At 48.2% G+C, this 22,973-nt stretch overlaps 1 protein-coding gene and 1 pseudogene across 1 annotated transcript in view; one reads left to right on the top strand and one right to left on the bottom strand.

Annotated features, from left to right (window-relative positions):
• The window catches only part of ATP8B1 (ATPase phospholipid transporting 8B1), a 107,335-nt gene that overhangs the window by 12,285 nt on the left and 72,077 nt on the right, over positions 1-22,973 (top strand). The window lies entirely within an intron of this gene.
• On the bottom strand, positions 6,782-7,406 carry LOC123825983 (annotated as a pseudogene).

Below are 22,973 nucleotides of genomic sequence, written 5' to 3'. Positions count from 1 at the left end.
CTTTGGTTCGCAGCCCGCGCTCAATCCACTGAGCTATACCAGCCATGGCCATATACTCACTTTTATAAAGTATTTTTATGTCGACACAATACTACAGGCACCTTTCAGAGGCTTATAGAATTTCAGATGAGGCCTTTTTATTTTAAAGGGTTTTTTTCCCCTCTTTTGAGAGATTTTAAATCTTTAGAAAAATAAAATCCACATTCATGTACCTGACCACTGAGGTTTGACAAGATTTGGAGCATTTTTTTAAAAAAAGACTTTATTTATTTATTTTTAGAGAGAGGGGAAGGAAGGGACAAAGGGAGAGAGACATCTATATATGAGATAAACATCAACTGGTTGCCTCTCTCATGCTCCCAGCCAGAGACCTGGCCCACAGCCCAGGCTTGTGCCTTGATCAGGAATCAAACCAGTGACCTTTCAGTTTGCAGGCTGGTGCTCAGTCCACTGAGCCACACCAGCCGGGCCAAAACATTTTTAAATAACAAGACTTTTTTTAAGCCTCACCTGAAGATACATTTATTGATTTGATCTTATCTATTTTTAAATCCTCACCTGAAGACACATACATTCATTGGTTTTGAGAAAGAGAGAGGAAGGAAGGGAGGGAGAGAAACATCAATCAGTTGCCTCCCACAGGCACCCCAACCAGGGATGGAACCTGAAATCTTTAGGTTTACAGGATGATGCTCCAACCAACTAAGCTACCTGGTCAGGACAAGACTCCTTTTTTAAAGTTGAAGACCTATCAGGCTGCACAATCAATAAGGCACTAAAATTCAGTTTGGGGAAAAAGTCATGGCAAGGACCAGCCAGAAGAACAAGAGGAAATTCCCAGTGTGCCCCGTGCTACCCAGCCTCAGGGTGCTGGGCGGGCTCTTATGCTCACTTTTTACTTTTTATCAGATAAAGTTATGTCTTCTCAGATACAGGTTCCTTTGCTTGTGTCGTAAGGGAACCAGCAAGTACAATACGGCTTTAATTGCACTTGGCACAGGACACGGCAATATAAAGGTTAGCGACCTTTGCAAGAACTAAAGTACATTTTGCTGGCTAGTGAAATTCTGTTTGCTACGTTGTCTTAGGTGTTGCCCAATGATTTCCAGTCCAGAGTGCCCTTAGAGTTTAACATGAATATCCTAACATTTATCGTCTTAAATTTTATATTTGAATAATTCAAATCTTTCACATAGCATCTCTCCTTTAACATCCTGTTGGCAGTGCTTGTATTCTTTAGAGTTTATCTAAGCTCTAAGCGGTTACAGATCAGCTTTGTGTCCCAGTGTGTTCAAAGTCATGGTTGTCTTCCTCAGCTGGCTGTAGTGTGACCTATCTAACTAGACAAAAACGATAGTATCTCTTGTTTGTACTCAAGCACATCCTGGTGTTTTTTAACTTCCTTTAACATTTTGGGGGGTTCCTGTTGTTCATAAATGCTTAGACCACGTTTCATTGCTGAAATGAAGGGTCTTCATTTAGCGGATCATCTGCAGAATTCCCAGCTCTCACATCCCGGTGTCTTCAGTTGGCTGGGTCCTTCCCTCTGTCCCAATCAGGTTCTACTTAAAAGGTGATCTTTGGTTGTGGGTTTGTTTGTTTTTTTGTTTGTTTGTTTGTTTAATTTCTTCACTCATTTCCTGGACCGTGGCAGGTACCGTGTTTGGGCAAATGGAGCGTTCCACTTTTGCACATATTCTTGGCCGTAGTATTAAATGGCAGGGTTAGTACTCCCTGCCGGCCTGTTACCTCCACCGGTGCATCTCCAGAGCACCCCAGACACAGCACAGCAGCTCTGAACCCCAACCAGTTAAGATGATGGCTCTTCTCTAGTTGGCGCTTAGGCCAGAAACTCGGCCTTGAACCGTGACTTCTCTTTCTCCCATTTCCAATCCATCTCCAGATCTGTTGCTTCTGTCTCTGGAGGATCTTGAATCTGCCTGTTCATCTCCCCTGCTAGCCACCACCCTCCCTCTCCTGGACCATCCCAGAAGTCTTCGTTCACCCTGATATCTTCATTTCCACCCTGCCCCTTCCAAGCTAAGCAGCCATCAGATCCCAGAGCACGTCCACACCCAGCCACAAAACCTTTCCCTGGCGCAGTTTCAACAATATCTACCTCCTTTCCGTGGCTCGCCAGGCGCAGCCTGCTCTGACCTCCGCTTCCTCCCCACAGTCCCATTCTTGTCCTCCTTCATTTTCCGGAGCCTGACAGGCCCCTTCCTGTCCCAGGTCCCACACAGTTGTCCCTTTCTTGCCTGAAAAGCTCTTCCCCTTATCTTCTGCTGTTAGCTTGCATTGCCTCCTCGGAGCCCTCTCCAACCACCCTAATTACAGTAGGACCCCCCAAGGTACGCCCTCTGCACTGCTGCTTGCTCTCAGTATAGTGTGACCATTTATTTGTGAGATGAGCACTGTGCTGCTCCCTGAGCCTGGGAGCTTCCTGGGGCGCAACCACGTCTGCTGCGCTCTCCAGAGCTCAGAGGCTGGTAATGGCTAACACTTCTTGTCTGATGACTGTTGGTGGGATATTCGTGGGGCTAGCTGCTACCTGCGTGGGTGAGTCACTGGTCGAAGACTGGCCTGAAGCGGTGAGGGAGGGTCGTGTGACACGAGAGGCTCTGGGAGCGCAGAGAAGGGAGTTACTAACTCAGTCTGGGCTGTTCGGGAAGCTCTCCAAGAACGGGTTACGTGGGACGGCAAGCCTGAAGGATGATGTGGAGTCCCTCAGACTTGGGAAAGGATACAATGCTCCAACTGGGGTGGGGCCAAGGTTTTAGGTTAAATGGATCCTAAAGAAAATCTGGCCTCAGATCATGGCCCCATGTGGATGCCATGGACCAGCCAGAAAGTGGCAGCTTCCACAGCGGCCACCCGGAGCTTCTCAAAGACTCGTGTGTGCGCAGATGCCCAGGGACCTTTGCTCAAGTGCATGGGCCCGGTTTGGCAGGCAGCGAGGTTTCATGATTCTCACAAGCTCTTGGTGCTGCAGGTGCTACAGACCTTTCTTTGCATAGCAAGGACACAGGACATGGAAGACCGTGTTGACCAAGTGACCTTGTTGAAAGGACAACAGCTCTGTCATCACCTGCCCTTTGACACATGGTAAAGGAGATGGCCTCTGTCTTTTCTCCAATACTGAATTTCTTTTTATACTCTCTTTGTTGAATCATATCAAGAAGCATTTTATGACTTCATTTTAGGCGGCATCTGCCATGTACACTTGATATCTTTGAAGTTCTTACTTAACACAAACCCCGCTATAGTCAAGCAAATAGAAACACAGATAAAAGCTGGTTTGGGGTCCTCCCTGTTATGTGCCTGCCGTCGGTTTCAAAGGACCAAAGAAGCCGTGCTAGCACTTCCGCTAAACAGAAGCCCACCCAAGTATCATCTTCTCCATCGCACCCGTGTTCCTCCAGGTGCATCGTCTCCGGGAATCTACACATTGGCTATTTCATGGCTTCTCTGCTGGTGTTCTTAGGCTGGACAGTCCGTTCTCTGCCGCTTGTCATACTGCTGGGCACTGCCCCTCACTGCTCATTAGCCTGAGTATCTTCAGAAAAGACAGATTCATATTAATCCAGGCCAGTCATCATTCACAGGGTAAATCTATTTTCCTAAAATAACCATATTACAGCCCTGACTCAAACACATGGCACTCGCATTATCCGGAGCCTTCTTTAAGACAGATATAAACCAGAGGTGACAGAGGAATTTTCTGCATGTGGGAGTGTGTGCTCCATTCTTTGATTTGCAATAAATGAGGTTCTTAAACCGGGCTGCACTTTAAAGATACTTGGGGAGCATCAAATATACTTATGCCTGAGCCCCCACCTGGAGATTCTGTACCCAACACGGGTACATCTGGGGTGATTCTAATGCGTGATCAAGGCAGCAAACGGCTGTTCGGAAGGTAGACGTGGTAGGAATTGGCCCTCTATGGGGTGCCTTCACCTGGGTTTATGGCAGTGTCTAGATATAAACACATGGAGAAGTGATTAAAAGGAGTGAGTGATATAACTCAGAGACATTGGACGGGAGACTGTAACCCATCAGCTGTGGGTGGCCTCGATCAAGTCACTTAAAAATAACCTCATCGTTCTCATCTGTGCAGTGATTTGCCGATTATAAAGCACTTTCACGAGAAATATCTTCTTTTCACAAGAATTCTAAAGAGAAAAGACAGGGCACCTTTGTCCCTTGCCCCTTCTCCAGGGAAGACCATTCTTCATGGGATGGCCTGGAACGTGTCCCCAGGCTGTCCCTGACTGGGTTAAGTACGGCTCCTCCAAGCTTCCACCCCACCCGGGACACCGGGACGCATCACCCTCTCCTGGCACTTACCGCACTGAACGGTAATAATCCTGAGTGATGGTTTCTCTCCCCTTGAGAACAGAGCATCGCATTCCTCCCAAGCATCTCCTCACTGTTGGGCATTCAATAGCTGTATGATGATTGGATTAGTACACTTGTCACCACTTTACAGATGGGCACCCAGGCACAGGCAGACTACGTACAGGCCTCCCCCTCACCTCACCTGACCTGTCTGAGCTCCAGTTCTTTCTGTGAAAATGGAGAATTTGGAACTTTTCTTTAACAACCCTCAGAGCTCTCACATGGGCGGTGTCCTAGTCTATTTGGTAGTGCTGTAGAAACTCAACAAAGCTCTCCAAATGGGTGTGGAATAATCCTAAGAGTAAAGAGTAATTCCGGGCTGGGATTACTGTCTACTCTCGATGCTCCGTTGGTTGGAGCATCATCCCAAGAGGTTGCATACACCAAAATTTGTGGGCTTGAGTCCCAGGCAGGGCACATACCTAGGCTGCAGTTTCGACCCCTAGTCGGGGTGTGTATGGGACACAGACAATCGATGTTTCTCTCTCTCCCCACCTTTATCACCTTTAAAAAAAATCAGTAAATATATCCTTGGATGAGGATTAAAATACAAGAATAAAGAATATGATCAAAGTAACCCCTTTTTATTGGCAAGAACAGAAATTCCTATCTCCACGTCAGCCTAGACCAATAACTGAGTTTGTGCTGTGCTTCAAATTCACCTTGAGAGTCTGAGAAAGTAGGAACTCCCATGTCTGTCCCTTTACTCTCTCTGTGGCTCCCCAGGTGATTTTGTAGCAGACGGCATGCAGGGCCCACTTTCTGGTGTCCCGGAGGCTGCTCACCGCGGACGAGCAGCGGCTCTCTCCCTGCGTGGTCTCCAGGTCTGTTCTGACAACTCTTGGCTAGCTGGCCGCTGCAAACAGCCCTGTCGGAGCAGGGAGCACCGGCCAGCCACAGACACCTGACACGCATTGCTGAGACAAGGAAGTTGTCTTCTGTCTGAACTATGATGGGATCAGGGACGTGGCTGCGGAGACTGGACTCTTGACCACTTAGAAACCATTCCCTAGTCAGCTGGGGTGAGGAGCACGGGTGGGTGTTCTGGGTTCCAGAAGGGAAAAGGAAATGTGGAGCCTCCTCTTTTTCCCCAGGGTGAAAGCATTCCCAGAAGAAGTTTTTTCACACTTTGTACGATATTATTCTTATCAGGGGGCCCCTTAGGTCAAAGTCAATGAAGAGATTTGTAAGGATTGTAAAATGTAAGGATTAGGTGAGTATATTAAAGAATTGAAATGCATTTTTAAAAGTAATTGACAAGTTGAATACTTCTTAATCCTTTTAAGGATTTACTTAAGTGAGGACAAGACACAAATAGATCTTGTTCACTTTACCTTTTCCAACTTCAGCTTTTAAAAAAACTTTCTCTGTGTTTATTGCTGTCTCCCAGGCCGTTTTGCATGTACACACAAACTTGTGAAGGTAAAATTCATAGCGACCCAACGTGAGGGTCAGAAACATGGCCTTCGAAGTCAGTTGACTTATTCAGCATTTGAACTCCAACATTTATACGCCACAGTGGCTTACAATGGGCTTAGCAAAAAGAGAGTGTTAACATTACACCTGAGTATTTCATTTCTCTCTTTTAAAAATAATTTTCAAATATGTTTATTGGTTTTATAGAGAGAGGAAGGGGAAGACAGAGAGAGAAGCATATATCGATCAGTTGCCTCCCACACACACCCCAACTGGGAACTGAACCCACAACCTAGGTCTGTGCCCTGACCGGGAATCGAACCCCCAACATTCTGGTGCACGGATGATGCTCCAACCAACTGAGCCACATCAGCCAAGGCCATTTCTCTTTTATTGTGTAACACAAAAATTGGTATCTAGTCATTCCAAAAAAAAGATGAAAACCCCATGTTCAATATTGCTAAAATTAAAAAATGGGCTTAACAGACCATAGCTGATACCACTTTTGATTTTTCCCCCGAAGCCAAACTGTATCCAGGTTCATTAAAAATAGTTTTCGTAAACAGTCGTGGTATTTCAGGCAGGACGAGAGCGGACAATGTCAACAGCACACAGTACACTTTAAACTCCCATCTCCCATGGGCTGCCGAGACCGGAAAGCCGCTGTAAACCCAGTGAAGACTTCGTCTGCGGCTCCGAATGGGGAGAGTTTGGAGTGAGGGCTGACATCTCATGCTAGCGTGTGGTCTAACAGCTTTTCAAAGCCGACCCTGACTTTCGGGAAATGAAATGAAAGTGGCAGAATTATCGATCTGTAGAGCCACGATCTAAAAAGGAATGACTGCTCTTTTGAGGGATGCCATACCAGGGGCGACACTGGGAAGGAAGTCCAGGCTGCCCGACGTACTGGGAGCTGTTTGGGGGGGGGTCAGGTCCCAACAGGTCTCTGCACTTAAAGGAGTCACGTCTATGCTGAAAGTGGGCAGGGACAAGAAACACAAAAACAAGCTTTTAGTTTTCCGGTACCACATGGTGTGCCGAGGCGGCTAATGTGTGCCAACATCTCGGGACCAAGGGCGATCTCTCCAGACTAGAAGGGAAGGGTGTTATTTTCCCATGTCCACCAGCTTTGGAGACATTCTATTAGTCCTGTGTGCCCTTTCCCCCCAAAACAGCAATGAAGTGTTCTGTGTGCTAACAGCACAGCTTTAAAAAAGTGAAACAAAATTCTGCATTTTTTACCAAACTTGATGAAAAATAGCATTTCAAACTGTACAGCCACCAGAAATGCACAGCTATCAAAAATGCACGCCCTTCCCCGGGCACCTGCAGCACCCGCAGCTCTCTGCGCCTGGCCTGTTTCGGCGTCTCCATCCTCTGCGGGGTTAGTCCCGTGCTCGCCAGCATCAGCTTCCCCTTCTTCCCTTTGGGCACCTTCTCGCCCTCCTTCTCAGGGGCCTTTTCAGGCCCGGGCCTGGCGTGGGAGGAGCAGGTTTAGCTGATCCCCTGGCGGATCCTCTCTGTGGTTGGTCCGTCCTTCGCCTTGGCTTCATCCCCTGTAGCATCCCCTCGGCCTGTCCCTTGGGCACCATGGCGACGGTGGCGGAACGCAGGGAAGCAACAGCACGTGGGCTCTGGTGGGTCCAGGGGTCGTTCTCACCGCCTCTTCACGCTGCTCCCAGCTTTGACTTTAAAAGTTCATTTTGAGTTTTCTTTTTGTCTCTTCTGGATGCCCTCCGGCTGCCCTGTGCCTGGTTGCTCATAGTGCTTGGTGTCTCCTGACGCTGTTTTGAGTCATGTCATGTCTCTCTGGTTCTCGTTTACCGCTGGACTTCCCATGCTTGTTCCACACGAGCTGTCTTAAGTGACTTTTGACCCTATTTTGGACCCTCCTAAACTGTCAGGATTCTCGTTCAGTGCGATCTTTGGCTGCTTCCGTCTCTGAGTATCCTCTCTCCTGGAGTGGGGGCTGGACCTGGTGATGTGCTTCTAATGAGTAGAATGTGACACATGTGGAGGGTCACTTCCGAGGCCAGCGTGCAAGCCAGTGGCCCTACTGTGGGCTGCCCTCTGGAGAAATGTGCGCGGCAGGGAGCAGCCCATGGGTACCCTAGTCCTGCCCACAGCCCTGTGAGTGGGCTTGGAAGCAGAGCCTTCCCAAGGGAACCTTCGGGTGACGTGGCCGTGGTTGACACCTTGAATGTAAACCCTGAGAGGGCTCCTGAGTCATGCCCAAGATCCTGAGCCACTGAAACTGAGGTCACACTCGTGTTTTAAAGGCTAAATTTGGGTGTGATTTGTTATGCAGCAATAGACACTGAGTACAAGAACAGAGATTAAAGGCACAGTTGAAGCGTTCTCCCTGCTTTGGGGAGCTCACCGTCTGTCTTGTAAGCTCCGTAGTTGTATAGCAGCCCTGGTGAACCAAGATGTGACATCATCATTGTTCCTCTTGGAGGAAGGGCTCCAACGAAAATAGTTTCCCAGCTTCAGTTTTGTTTTCCATGGTTTTTCTTTGTTTTTCAGTTTAATTTTATGAATAAATAATATATGCAAATGATACAATCTTCAAAAGGTACAGAGGGGTATAAAGTGTGTAGCAGATATAACCGTCCCCTTTCCCCCAGCACCCAGTTTCCTCTCCAAGGCAACAGCCATTGGCAGCTGATTGGTTGACCTTCTGGAGTTAAACTTTTCATTTACAAATGTGTACATATTTCTTCCCACTCCCTGTCAAAGCAAAACAGAGCAAATGGCAGTGGAATTTGACTTTCAAGTATAACTTGAAATCAGGAGTATGGCTGGTGCTCAACAGATTGAAATCTGCCAGTGGGTCCTGCTCTCAACTCCTCAGATAATTAACTGAAGAAACCACTGAAAACCTTTGAGAGAAAGGAAAACAACATGCCCCGTGATGACAGGGCTGGGGTGGGACCTAGAGAAGCCACCTGGTTTGTCCACTTGCCAGGGGGCAGGGTAGTATTGAAACAGGAAGATGAGTTTCCTCCATGAAGTATCTCGTGGATCTTGGGGGGAGAGAGAAGGGGACATGAACATACTCTCCAGATCAGAAAATGTCCTCGACAGTTGTCGCAGCCTTTCCCTTCCTAACTTTCCAATCAACTCCTCCCTAACTTCATACTGTGAAGAATCAGGGGTGTGTGTGTGTGTGTGTGTGTGTGCGCGCATGTGATTTGCTTCTGGTCCCTTTAGAGAACTAAGTTGACCCTGGGTTGGATGTGGAATGAGGCCCAGTAGCAGATATGAAGAAGGAAGTGAGGGCTTACTCTTGCTGCTTTTCTACCTTTTTCTCTTGCCCCGGCAGTGGAGACTGGGTAACTGTTGTAACTGCCTGGGCAGTGTCCCGGACTTGTAGAACAAGACTTAACTCTTTCCCTGGCTGGCCCTGAGACCTTGGCTGCGCACTTTAACCTGTCCATGCCTCTGTTTCCTTTCTGCAAGGTGAAGGTGCTGAACCAGGTGATGAAACACTTTCGACATTGGCAGAAGTCTAAATAACATGGTATATGAAGACTAGTAAGTGCCCTCGAAGAAAGACCCTTCATGAAGTTGAGGTGATATTACTGTTACAGTCATTACCTTTAAAATTATAGGCAGCATGCCAGACAAGCTGCAATGGAGGTAAAAGAGTGATCGGACAGGGTTCAGCAGAACATAGATGTTAGTTTTGTTTCTTTAATGTGTAGTATCGACTTTCAGTTGAACTGAGTCATAAAGTACACTCGCCCAGTTTGTTAAGCCAAATCACAAGATTGGTCAATCCTTTGAATTTATTATTCAGAGAACTGTAGAAGAAGGCAGCCAAAAATAATGATGATAATTGTTACTCCGTGACTCATGAGCCCTTTGATTGGAATCCAGTGTATTGCTTAGTCCTTGTCCTGGCATCATCAGTAGATGTTCCCTTTGATTTTGACAAAAGGAGCACATGAATGGATAGATTTTAAATGAATGCTTATATCTCACTGCTCCCTCACAGAATCGCTTTCCACACACAGAAGAACCAGCTGTTTCTTCTTCTAGGCCACTCACCTGTGATTCTGAGGGTACAATAGAGGAAGAATTTATCTCTCTCTCTCCCTCCCTCTTCCTTTTTTCCTTTCTTCCTTCCTTCCACTCGCTTACCAAACATTTAGATTCTGTTTCCAGAATCTAAAACCTCTCATTAGCTACCAACTACCTACTATGTGCCAGGCACTGTTCTAGGTGCTCTGGATACAGCAAGGAGAAGAGACTGTGAGGGGAGGGGGAACGGCTTTCCTCTACCCTCAAGGTTCTTTGGCTGGTCTAATAATCAGATAGACATGAGGCAGATTAGCAAGAGAAAAGAACTAAATTTATACATATGTATGCAAACCCCACACATGTGAGAGCATCAGGGACCTCCGCCATGCGCAAGAGGTTCAGAGACAGAAAGGGGGACCACGGTGTGGGACACCTGCTGAGCCAGGGATGAGGTGATGCACCTTGGGGGCTTCACAGGGTCACTGCAGGACTCGAAGAGCAGATGTGTAGTGAATAGAAGTTTGCCTGCCACATAGGTGGGCCAGCAAGGTTATTGTGGCTAATCTCTTCTTATGGGGAAGGCCCCTAGCTCTTCTCTCAGGGGTATCCAAACTTTTGGCATCTGAGTCACTCTGGAATAAGAAGAGTTGTCTTGGGCCGCATGTTAAATACACAAACACTAACAAAAACTGATGAGCAAAAAAAAAGGTTTTAAGTAAATTTATAATTTTGTACTGGGCCGCATTCATTGCCATCCTTGGGCTGCATGTGGCCCTCGGCCCAAGGGTTGGACACCCCTGTGGGAGGGGCAGACGCTTCCTTTGAGCCTGAGGCTAGGATTGCCCTTAGCTCAACACAGTCTGCGTGCCACAGAAGCACACTGTGGGGCGGCTTGTTCTGAACCCACACATGACACAGTCCCTGCCCTCGTGGATCTTACACGCGAGCGTGGACAGAGAATACACACTCTCACAAGTGGTATGTCAGTCGGTGATGAACACGACTAAAGAAATAAATCGGGACGCAGGGGTGAGGGTAGGTAGGGGAGACCTCAGTGAGGTGATGTTTCATCCAATCCACAATACATCTAACATGCCTCCTGTGTGTCGGGCGCTGCTCCAGGTGCTGGGAACATATCTGAACAACAACAACAAAAAACCCCTTCCTTCTGGAGGAGTGTGTGCAGGTCTCTTAGGAGGTGGGGGTGGGGAATGGTATACAGGAGGGTAAGGGGCATCAGGAATGTGGAGTGCCCCATCCAAATGACGCGGTTGTTGAGCAGGCCACCTAAAAAGGTGACATTTGAGCTGTGACAAAGATGAGATGAGGAGCTGAGCTTTGTGGTGACTACAGGAGAGTGTTCCAGGCACAGGGAAGAGACCGGCTGGGCCCCCAGAGGGTCCAGGGCCAGGGGACCAGTGTGGCTGGGGCAGAGCCGCAGGTAAGAGTGGCAGAGGTGAGCCCAGGAGGTGAAACAGCAGATGGATGCTGGGTTTTGCTCTGAATCCACAGCAGATGGGTTTTGAGCAGAGACATCATACGACGTAAATGACTTTTGGAGAGAATCGGTCTACCTTCTGTGCCGAAATGAGGTTGACAAGGGAGCAAGGACAGAAGCAGGAGAGTGGCCTGCAGTCTACCTGCAACCCAGGTGAGAGAGGGTGACCGCGGGTGGTGAGAGGTTTTAGATTCTGGAAACATCGGGAAGGCAAAGCCAGCAGGGTCTGCTGATGGCTTAGGGACAGGGTGGGAGGAAGAACCGGAGTTGAGCACAATGCCACATGTTTTTCCTGGGCACCTGGAATCACGGAGTCACTTTTTACTGAAAAGCAGAAGATGGGGAAGAGTGGGTTCAAGGGTTCCCTTTGGTGAGGTTTGAGTCAGAGACCTGTAGTCCTAAACTTAGCTTCCTTCGGTAACGGGGAAACACTCAAACACTTGGGGAAACACCTTCCTCTTCAACAACATGCAGGCCCCACCTGCAATGCTGTCGCTGAAGTGTCTCTCAATGAGAAGGAGATAAAGCCAAGAATATCCCCCGTGTTCATCTGCCTCGGGTTAGAGCGTCAGCTACCTGAGCTGGAGGCCCCTGTCTTCCTCGATGTTTCTCCTGCCTGACGCTTTGCCCCAGCCCGGTGGGCTGTGAAACGCTGTTGCTTCTCCCTCAGAAAGGTTTCTGAGACCCCCTCTCCGCCTTCACTGCCCTCGCCTCTGTCCTTCTCATCCAGAGGTCAGGGGACCGGAGGACCTCCCTGTAATCTTGTCTTGGCTGTAGAGTAACACCGCTCTGGAGGGCGTGGTCAGGGTCCTCCCTGAAACGCAGGTGTGACCGGCAGGTTTCTGATGGCCCCAGATTCGACTGTGCTGTCTCCCTTCTGTCACTGCTTATGCTTCCACTTCCAGGGCTGGCCTCAGCGTCAGTCCTCCTGTGGGACACACTCCTGGCTGTCCCTTCCCAGATTTCAGCTTCAGGACGGGAGCCAGGTCTTACCTGAGTACCTGTCATACAGCTCAGAGGCTGTTGTTTCCAAAGCCTCGAACGGCCTGCGCTTACCTAGCACACAAGCTCCAAATGCCCGTCACCTGTGAGTCCTCACGGCCTGGCCGGGGTGCACACCTCTGCAGCCCCCTCTTCTGACCACCTTCTCCTGCACCTGCCTGCACTCAGCAACTCACGGATCCTGTGGCCTTCGTGCTTCCGAACTTGCATGGTCTCGTCTCCTGAAAGGCCTGTTTCCTCTCCTCCCGTCTCCCAGCCTGATCATGGCCCAACCCGACCTTCAAGGCCTAACTCAAAGAACTTCCCTCTTCTCTCTGTCCTTCTCTAAAGTCCTGCCCATCAGGTAGAATTGACAGCTTCTCCTGTGGATTCTCCTTCTAGGACCTGGCACACCGAATGCTGGGTGTGTGTTTGCCACTGTTGCCAACTGTAAGCATTGGAGGACCGGGCCCATATTTTATATATCTCTAGATACGTATATATACTTCACACACTACATGTCTTTATATATCTCTGTATGCTGTTATCTTTACATATGTTATATGGAACTAACCATTTGTTTATTGCATTGGTTTTTGCATGAATAGCAGTAATGGTGGAATTTCACACTGTAGGGAGCATGTTCCTTATTGAAGAATCTAAACTCTTTGGTGAAGCATTGGTGTAATAACAGAATTACGGGTTTGACCTCAGAGAGCACAGGCAGGACTTTTGTGGTGGGAACCTGGAGACCGGCTCAGAGTCCCTTTGGAGGGGTGGAGGGTGGGGTGGAGAGACATGAAGGTAGGGCCTGGGGCAATGAGGCCATGACCAATCCCAGCGAAGAAGCAGTTAGTCCTGTGATGCCCAGCAGCCGATGCCCTGGCCTCGGGCACAGTGCCCCACGCGGCCAGCTGTAGAGAGGCGCACGGAACAGGGGCACCCCTCCACGGCTCCTGTGGTGGCCCAGTGCTCTGTGGTACAGCCTGCCTGTTCCCTCCCAGGGATTCCAGCGTCGGTCTCTGGGCCTTGAGCTGTGTTCTCTTCTGTCTTTTTTTTTTTTTTTTCTGGTTGTTTCCAGAAAAATGCTGAGCTTTGCCCCGCAATGTGCCTGAGATAAAGTTAACTTATCTCATTTGATACTATTCGAAACTTTGGAGACTGGATGCACCCCGGCCAGCTGGTTGGTTTTCATCAGCAGGAATTCCGGTTTAACTGTGACCCTGGGCAGCACCCGAGAGCAGGCTGCCTTGGGTGGCCCGGGTGAATCACGAGGCTTCAGCGGCTCATCGCTTAACGAAAAGAAAATTTCGCAATTGGCTTCTGACGTGCTGCCGCCTAACCGGGACTCCTCGGCCTGGTTTTGGGAAGCTTCAAAGAGGGAAACCTGGTTATCTCAGATCATTCGGGAATCACAGGGAAGACGAAGCGGAGGGTCTGAAATAAGGCAGAGAAGGGGACTGTCCTGGAACGTGAGATGAGCAAAGCCCGGTGCGGGGAGCAGACTCGGCCCCGCTCCGTGAGACCGCCCGAGCCGGCGGAGGGCTGCCGCTGTGGCCTGTGAGACGGGTAGTCTGTCCCCGACAGAAATAGCTCTATTTTGATTTCACGAGGTTGTGCACAAAGATTTACCATCGTAACGCCCACATCAGAGTACCAGCCCCTAAGTCAAAACTTCCTCCTGATACAAACGAAAGTCCGAATCTCTAGTAGAGCGCAGGCACTGAATGACTCACGTCTGACTGCCCCTTTCCTGTCCTCCTAACTCTCTTGAACAGCAGGGCATGACGGGATGTGTTCACCTATAGATAGATTGCCACAAACTTGAAATCCGCTGCAGGAGGCAGGCTCTGACGTACCTGTTCCTTGCACAAGGTTTGCCCTCATGAACAAGACACCCCACTGTCTGAATGGCTGGCTGTTAATTGAGAAGTCTCATCTCAGCCCCTCCTCCCCCAGCGCCTATCACCCCTGGAAGCTCTCATCTCAGTGGCTTGGCTCTGGGGCGCCCTGTTCTCAGAGTGGGCTGGCCGGAGAGAGTGGAAGAATCTCCTGTGAGTCACGGGGTGAGGAAGATGAGGAGAAAAGAGGAGGCAGCTGACATTCCACACTGAAGGTCATTGCACTTACTAAGTTCCGTGGTACCAGTTGTAGAACCTCTCCAGGCAAAGGGACACTCTGTGAGCTACTTTGGAATTATCCCGTCCGATTCTCAGACAACAAACTAAAATCTGGGACTGTGGTTCTTATCTGCAGCCTGAGGGAGCAGGGCACCGGGGGAGGCCCTGCCGGGCTGCGGTCCTTCAGAAGCCTGAAAGCAAGGCAAAGGAGTTCCAGGCTCACGGGCTTTCTGAGCAGGATGCTGGGGCCGTGCCGACTGGATCTGAGCTGAGGCTCCACCACGTGCTGGTTGTGAGATCTGGGCAAGTTTCTCGACCTCATAGTTGTCATCTGTAACCTGGGAACAACGGGACCTACCTCACTGGGTCATTGTGAGCTTTAAATGCATCTGTACGCGTTCAGTGCTTGGACCAGTACCTGGCACAAAGTAGTAGCTCCATAAATGCTGGCCGTGTCATCATTAACTCATCATTAAATCCGAATGGCAAATAAACAGGTCTTGGAGGACACGTGCCGTTTGCTGCGCCTCTGGAATGCCGCAGACGCCCGCTCCTCCTGCGGTCACTTTCTGCTCCAGATCCCATCTGGGCTGCCTGGTCCGGGACCCTGCCTGGCGGTTCCCTGCCACTTGAGATTGCACACATACTAACCGCTTCTAGCTTTGCCCTGGTTCCCCCAATGGGCCTTATCGTTCCTGAGTTTAACCAAGCCAGCAGTTGGTGAATAAACGGCCTTCCATTTTTGGTGGCATGGGGTGGAAAAGCTCCAGAGAAACTGGTTTTAACCCGAGGGTTAAAACCCTCCACAGGGTATGGAGGAGGATGCCAAATAGATCTCGATTTTCATCTCCTCAAAGGGCAGATGCAGGCAGAGGTGGAGCCCCGAGGAGCGAGGGGCTGACCCTTGCTTGGGCGGGCAGAAAACAGGGCTGTGGGAGTGTGGGGCGTGGCAGGTGGCTGGGCTCTCCGGAGCTGATCTGTGGTTTTGAGCGTTGCAGACACCCAGCTCTTGTTTCTCTCTGAGATGCCCCTCCCTGGAACATGCCCGGGCCCTGAGAATGTCAAACAAAGGCTACGTGAGGTCTGTCTGGGTACCTCCCAAAGCCACCTGTGTGCCTGAGCATCAGGACCAGAGTGCTGGGGCCACCTGGGAGGACCATCTATCTGGTTGCTGGGAACTCGCCCACCAGATTCTTCACCTGGGGCTTGGGGCTGGACCCTGGGGCGTTGCCCCTCTCTCTCAGGCTGGTCAGTTATTTCCTGAGCAGCTGGGAAAATATAAACATCTCTGGATTTTTCTTTGCAGAAATCAACACCCACCCTCTGGCTCCTTGCGTTGGTTAGCTGGCTAAAAAGGATGGCTGTTGTCCTCCACCCAAAGGTTAAAACTTTCTCCTGGGCGTGTGTTTCATTTCACAGCGTAACTCATTTCCTCCCTGCATCCATTTCCAGCCCTGTCCTTGGCTTCGGGTTTGTTACACACTTGGCATGCAATATGTCTTGCCTTTTATTTTTAGAACTTAGAGTAAGAATTGGCACTGTAATAACGTGAATCCTGCAAACTGAGTCACAATAGGGAAAAAGCCTTAAAAGCTTAGTGTTGGGGGGCTATAAGCAGTCAAAATGGCCTTTTAGAATATTAATTAATCTAGGGGTATTATCCTCTCTCCATCCCTTTGGCCAGTTATTTTGAGGATTTAGAAATGGCTGTGGTGAATAAGTGTAATTCTAGGATTCTTCCTAGTGGCCTGGCACAGTTGTTGTTTTACCTCCTTACGTAAGTGATATCGAGGATATTTCTAGCTTGAATATATATTGTGAGGGATTGCTGGTTGTCTAGGAATTTACGCTGTAATTTTAAAAGCTGCTTTAGAGCTCTGAGCATGTGTGTTTTCGTGAATGATGTGCAAACCAGTTGCGTGCTGGTTTAATGCAGGAAAGCCAAGATGCCTGGCACGTCTTAGACCCACTGCTTACGTATCCTGGCCCGATGCTGTCCAATAGAACTTTCTGGGATGAGATAAAAGTGTTCTGTATCTAGTCACTAGCCGTAGCCCTGTTGAGCACTGGAAATGTGGCCCGTGCATCTGTGGAACTGGCTTTTAATTTAATTGTGGTTAATTAAATTGAAAGAGCCTCCCGTGGCCAGTGGCCCCCTGTGTGGGACCTCACCGTGGCCCTGGGATGTTCTGACCGGAAGCACCCTGTAGCTCGGGCAGCAGTTGGCTTCCTGAGGAGCTAGAGCCTCCACAGGAGATCAGCTGGGATGACTGGAATCAGAGGGACCAGGACAGGTGCTACAGTCCCCTCCCCAACTCCTCAGGCATCCCTGGGACGTGGGATGGTCTAGCCTTAGTTCTTAGAGTGTAAATCCTTTAGTGCTGAAAGCCCTGGAGGCTTCCTGTTGCCCCGAGGATAAACTCTAGTCTCCTAAATACCCCTGCTTATCTGCTCACCTGTCACTTGCCCCATCACCCTCTGACTTTCGTCTTGCATTGTGTGTTCTTACCTTGAGACCTTTGTAAATACCGTGCTCTCTGCCTGGAATGGCCTTTCCCCTCCCCTCCCCTGGCTCACTCCTACGTGGCTTATGGGTCTCAGTTTAGATGCCGATTTTGATAGCATCTCCTCCGGGAAAAGCTTTCTTGACCCCTCCTGAGACAGACAGATGCCCCTACCAGTGTGTATCCCAGGGGGAGCCCCATCATAGCACCTGCCACACCTGATTGAAATCACTTATTTACATGTCTCTGCCCGCATGTGAAAGCTTCTCAAAGTGTAGTCCCCGGACCGGTGGTAGCAAGATCACCAGGGAGCCTGCTAGAAATGCAGATTCTCAGGCCCTGGCTTAGACCTCCTGAATCCGAAATCCTGAGGGTTGGACCCAGCAATCTGTGTTTAGTAAATTCTCTAAGGGAGTCTGATGCCAGCTACAGTTTGGGGGCCGCTGTGAAGGCAGGGACCCGTGGCTTTCTGTTGCCCACGGTCTCTCTGGTCTTCGGTGCGTGGCCTGGACCAGAGTGCAGTGCTCAGCAGACACCTCCAGAGCGGGCGTCTCAGTTATTCTTCGGGCGGCTTGTCCACTCAGGAAAATTCGGGCTGAAATCAATTTAAACCTCTTCCCCTTTCTCCAGAGGAGGTAGAGAAGAACTGAATACATTTTTTTAATTGAGGTAAAATATACATAACAAATTTTAGCACTCTGAAGTGCACCGTTTAGTGGCATTATGAACATTTACATTGTTGTGCACCTGTCGCCACCACCGATCCCCAGATTTCTCCATCTTCCCAAACTGCTGCTCTGTCCCCTTTAAGCAGGTCTAGATTCTAGACTCTCCTGCCCAGCCCCTGACAGCCACCATTCTACTTTCTGTCTCTATGAATTTGATCACCTAGATACCTCCTGTAAGTGGAATAATAGAGTATTTGTCTTTTTGTGACTGGCTTATTTCACCTAGCATAATGGCCTTGAGGTTCATTCATGTTGTAGCATCTGTCAGAATCCCCTTTTTCTAAAAAAAAAAAAGAAAAAGAAAAAGGAAAAGAGCCCTGGCTGGCATAGCTCAGTGGATTGAGCACAGGCCTGCAAATCAGAGGGTTGTTGGTTCGATTCCCAGTCAGGGCACATGCCTAGGTTGCAGGCCAGGTCCCCAGTGGGGTGGCATGTGAGAAGCAACTACACATTGATGTTTCTATCCCTCTCTTTCTCCTTCTTTTCTCCTCTCTCTAAAAATAAATAGGATTGTATTTAATTTAAAAAGGATTTAAAGGATTTAAAGGATAGGATTTAAAAAGGATTGTATTTATTTTTAGAGAGAGGGGAAGAGAGTGAGAGAGAGAGGGAGATAAACATCAATGTGAAAGAAAAATATCAATTGGTTGCCTCTCGTACACACACCTTCACTGGGGACCAAACCTGCAACCCAGGCATGTGCCCTGACTGGGAATCAAACTGGTGACCTTTCGCTTTGCAGGATGACACCCAACCAGCTGAGCCACATCAGTTAGGGCAGAATATCCTTTTTAAAGCAGAATAATATTCCAGCCCTGGCTGGCATAGCTCAGTGGATTGAGCATGGTCTGTGAACCAAAATGTCGCAGGTTCGATTCCCAGTCAGGGCACATGCCTGGGTTGCAGGCCATGGCGCCCAGCAACCACACATTGATGTTTCTCTCTCTCTCTCTCTCTCTCTCTTTCTCTCTCCCTTCCCTCTCTAAAAATAAATAAAAATAAAATCTTTTTTAAAAAAGCAGAATAATATTCCATTGTGTGTGTGTGTGTGTGTACCACAATTTGTTTATTAGTCCGCTAATAGACACTCCAATTGTTCCCACCTTCCGGCTCTAGTGTGCACTGCCGCTTTGAATGTGGTGTACATATTTCTGCTTGAACCCTTCTTTGCCTCAGCTCCTTTGAGAGTACACTCAGAATGGAATTGCTGGATTGTATGGTCATTCTATGCTTGAGTTTTGTTGAGGAACCACTAACCACACTGTTTTCCGCAACGGCTACCTTCACGTTATCTTCCCACCAGCGATGTGCAAGGGTTTTAACTTTTCCACCCCCTCAGCTAACATTTGTTATTTTATGTTTTTGACAACTGAGTACTTGGAAAAGTTAATTTAAGGGTAATGTCAGAGAAAGAGCTCCTAACTTCCTTACTGTATTACTTTGATCAATTAAAACTATACCTAGTATATGAAAAGTTGTATTAAAAGAAATAAAATCAATATAACTGATTCCAGTTGGTCCTTGAAAATGTTAGAATTTGAAAAAAGAAACCCATATGTACAAACTTAAATGTTGAAATGTTACTACTAATTCCTGATGTAATTTATGGAAACAGAACTCCATCTTTAGAGAACAGGGTTGTTTCTTTTTGTTTGTTTTGTTTTTGTTTCTTTGACAACTATTCTATCCTTAGAACTTATCCTAGGGCAATAATTGGGTAACTGTGCAAAAAAAGTTTGTTCTGGAAGCTTCATTTTCACACCTAAGATTCTCACTACTTTAACCCCTGAATTTCATGGAACTTCAATTGCCAGTTACCTGTGGGTCAAGAGAAATAATCTATCGACATCTGCTTGCCATCACTTAGATTTTTTAAAAATGTGTAAGACGACAAAGTCATAGAACCTGTAGCTTATCACATAGGGGGAGCACATCGCATTGTCAGGGCTTGCTACGGGTTTGGCAGTTTAAGTAACAGAGGTGGTTTGCATAGGAAAGATACCCTGGGTGTAACAAGAAAAAGTGGAAAGGACACTTGTGCATTTATGGTATCTGGGCACGCAGACCTCGGTCGAAGGTGAATATCTTCGATCTGACTTGAACGTCAGTGGACATTACTGGGCTTTCCCTCCGTCCCACTGCCTTTGATCATGTACCCCCCTCCTTTGTTTATAAATTTAAAAAGCATTGAAGCCTATTTTTCAGTTACAGTTTACATACAATATTATATTAGTTTCAGGTGCGGTGATTAGACATTTATTACCTTGCAAAGGGATCACCCCGTAAGTCTAGTACCCATTGGACACCATGCGTAGTTATTACAATATTATTGACAATACTCCTTATGCTATACTTTACGTCCCTGTGCCTATTTTTATAACTGGAAATTTGTCCTTCTTAATCCCTTGCACCGTTTTGTATGTCCTGCTCTTGAGAGCAGGACTTAAGGGTGTATTCTTTAAACGAGAAAACACACAGGCACTGTACGCTGTCAAACCCCGCAGACTGTCCAACACAAAGAGTACCCCTACTGCCGACAATGGGCTTTAGCTGCTGAGAGTGTACCGCACTCATGCAAGGTGGTAGTGATGGGGCAACAGAGGAGAGGGCTGAGGGATAGCTGGGACTTCTCTGTACGTTCTGCTCAATTTTTCTGTAAACCTAAAACTATTTTTAAAAAAATATCCACTACTTTAAAAAATATTTTAAAAACCGGGTTGGACTAGGAAATTTAGTGCCAGATGGAGGCTTGGACATCGTCTTGAGAAGCCCCAGGACGGTCGTCTGCCGTTCCCCAGTTCAGTGTCAGGTCTGGGTCCAGGTTCAGGCTCAGCCGTTTGTCTCCGTGAGACGCATCCCACAGGGTTCTGATGTGTGATCCCATTTGGAACCAGTGACCTGGCCCAGAGCCCTCGCTTACAGGTGTGAGTCTGAGCCCGCATGGGGACGTGAGCGGCCTGAGGCCACACGGCCTGGGCGGGCCTCTTTATCTCAGAGACCTTGAGGGGAGCCTACGGATTTTAATCTTAAAATTGCTTGGAGCATAGATGGCATGTTTCCCAAATCTCTTTAAAAAAAAAACTGGCCATGATTCATCCCATCTCTTTGGCTGGACCAGTCCTCTATTTCCTCTTCTTTCAGGAAAATCCTTTCCAGCAAGCTGCCTGTCTGGGAAGGGGAAGATATTTTTATGACTTCGTTCCCTTTTAGTGATAAAGGTGCCCTGTGATTACTGATTCTCCAACGTGTCTGTCCAGTTAGACACATTGATCCTTTTAAATGCCGTCTGTAGGACAGAGCAGTTTCTTCCTTGTAGAGGAAGAATTAAATTAGAATCCACTGAGTAAAAATTTGAGGGGTGTGAATTTTATCTATCTCTACTAGTTGTGTTTTTCTTCCTTTCCCTCTCTCTCTCTCTCTCCCCTCCTCCCTCTCTTTTGGAACAACTTTGGGGCTCTAAAGTTTGTATTTACGATACAGGACATCTTGGTGAACAAAGAGGAGGCTGGCTAGCATATGAGCACCTTCCCTCGTCAGAAGTGTCACGAAGTGAAAAAAAATGTTGCCGCCGCAGGTCTAGGATTAAACTCCAGATGTGCATTCCTCGCCGTCTGTATCTTGGGAAAGCCACCAGCTTCTCTTTCCCTCCAGGCAGACCGGGGTCCCGTCTGGGGAAGGTGAGAGCAGGACGGGGAAGGTGGAGGAGGGCTGGCCGCAGGGGCAGAGGGTGGGACTCAGGCATCGCTGGAGCCGGCTCTGCCCCGCACGCGCTCCCAGCCAGTGGGATCTTGTGGACGGGACCTTCTCCCAGCTAGACGGGACTGGGAGTGCGGCCGAGCCCCTCCAGTGTCTCATTTGGAGGCCTTATCCAACAGTGACTGTGTTTGTGCCATAGTAACCCCCTGAGACTATTAATTACGATGTTAGTATTCTGAATCCATCTTGGCCTTCTTCCTTTTATACTTCTGTGTGCTCATGACAGTTGTTATGAAGGGAATCACTTTTAATCGCTCTTTTTTCCCCTGACCTTTGTGCATTGCAGGGTTTGGCCAAGGTAGGAAGACCTGGTAGCACAATACTGACCCACTTCCTGCTGGTGGGTAGGGAGCTTGGAGAGCAAGTGCTCTCGGGGGCCTTTGGGTCTGGGTGTGCGTGACAGAGTGCGGAAGGGGAGGGGTCGGGGAGCGTTAGCCTTGAACTGCTGTTGGCCTGCCAAGGGCAGAGCTGGGAGTGGGTTTCCTAACAGTGGTGCTGGGTTTGTTTTGAGTCATCCTAATTAATTCCTCCTTTTCTTTCCTGGTTCCTTTTGTGGCCATTCGCCACGAGCTGCCAGATATCTGTCAGGGTTTAAAGGTTCACAAGCGATCTTTTCTTTTATATTCCGTATGCGTGAATATTTACTTAGTTGATCCTCTTGGAGCCACCATTTTAGATAAACATTTTGCCTAGGGAAGCTCCCTGGGAAGTTGTATCTGACCCGGATGTTAATACATTCGCTCTAGCCCTGGTGAGGTGGGGCCCCCAAAGGCAAGGTACAACTTAAGACATAGAATGTTAGATGGTGGCTTCTGTCTTGAAGAACTGAGAGGAGAATCTATGAATTTCTTTAAAAAGTTTCCCAATAAAATGATTTAGACACAGTAGACCTATTAGAATGTTTCTCTATCTATAAACGGTGCCTGAAAAGTGGATTTTAATGATTTCCAGGAGACACTAAGTTAGAAAAACAAAGTACAAAGGAGCATGTATATTCAACTTCTGTATAAGATAAAAATAAGAAAAACGTGTACCTGCTTACCTCCATAAAAAGACACAAGGAGAACAAAGAGAATACAATGAAGCTGATGACCAGCCAGGGGTGGGTGGGAACCAGAAGGGGGCGGGGCTACGTGAGGGAGGGCCACTTTGCCGAGTACCTTTGAGCGACGTTTTGTCTTTGAGGAGCGTGTCAGTGTTCCACACACTCAAAACATAAATTCAAATCAGTAAAACGTGAAGAAGGGAAAAACCCTAAAACTGAAAGCAAAATAAAATGAATGAACCCAATTGCATTTCAAACGAGTACCGCGACCACAGTGAAGAGGGGGGAAAGAGAAAGAATCCAGGGAACAGCGAACATACTATTTTACTACACACACTCAGTCTTAGACAAGGTGTGGGAGAAAGACAAAAACATCCTAAAATATTTTAGTATGTTTTATGTGGTGATATTGGCAAAACGATTCTGAGAAAATTCTAGATGTGTGTTAGCATTGAGCAGACGAAGAAATGCGTTGTTTGGGGAAGTCAGGCTTCTCACTGA

Source organism: Phyllostomus hastatus, unplaced genomic scaffold, assembly GCF_019186645.2.
Source record: "Phyllostomus hastatus isolate PE091 unplaced genomic scaffold, TTU_PhHast_1.1 phas_contig_80, whole genome shotgun sequence".
NCBI classification, from domain to species: Eukaryota; Metazoa; Chordata; class Mammalia; order Chiroptera; family Phyllostomidae; genus Phyllostomus; species Phyllostomus hastatus.
This window is presented reverse-complemented; position numbering and strand designations above follow the sequence as displayed.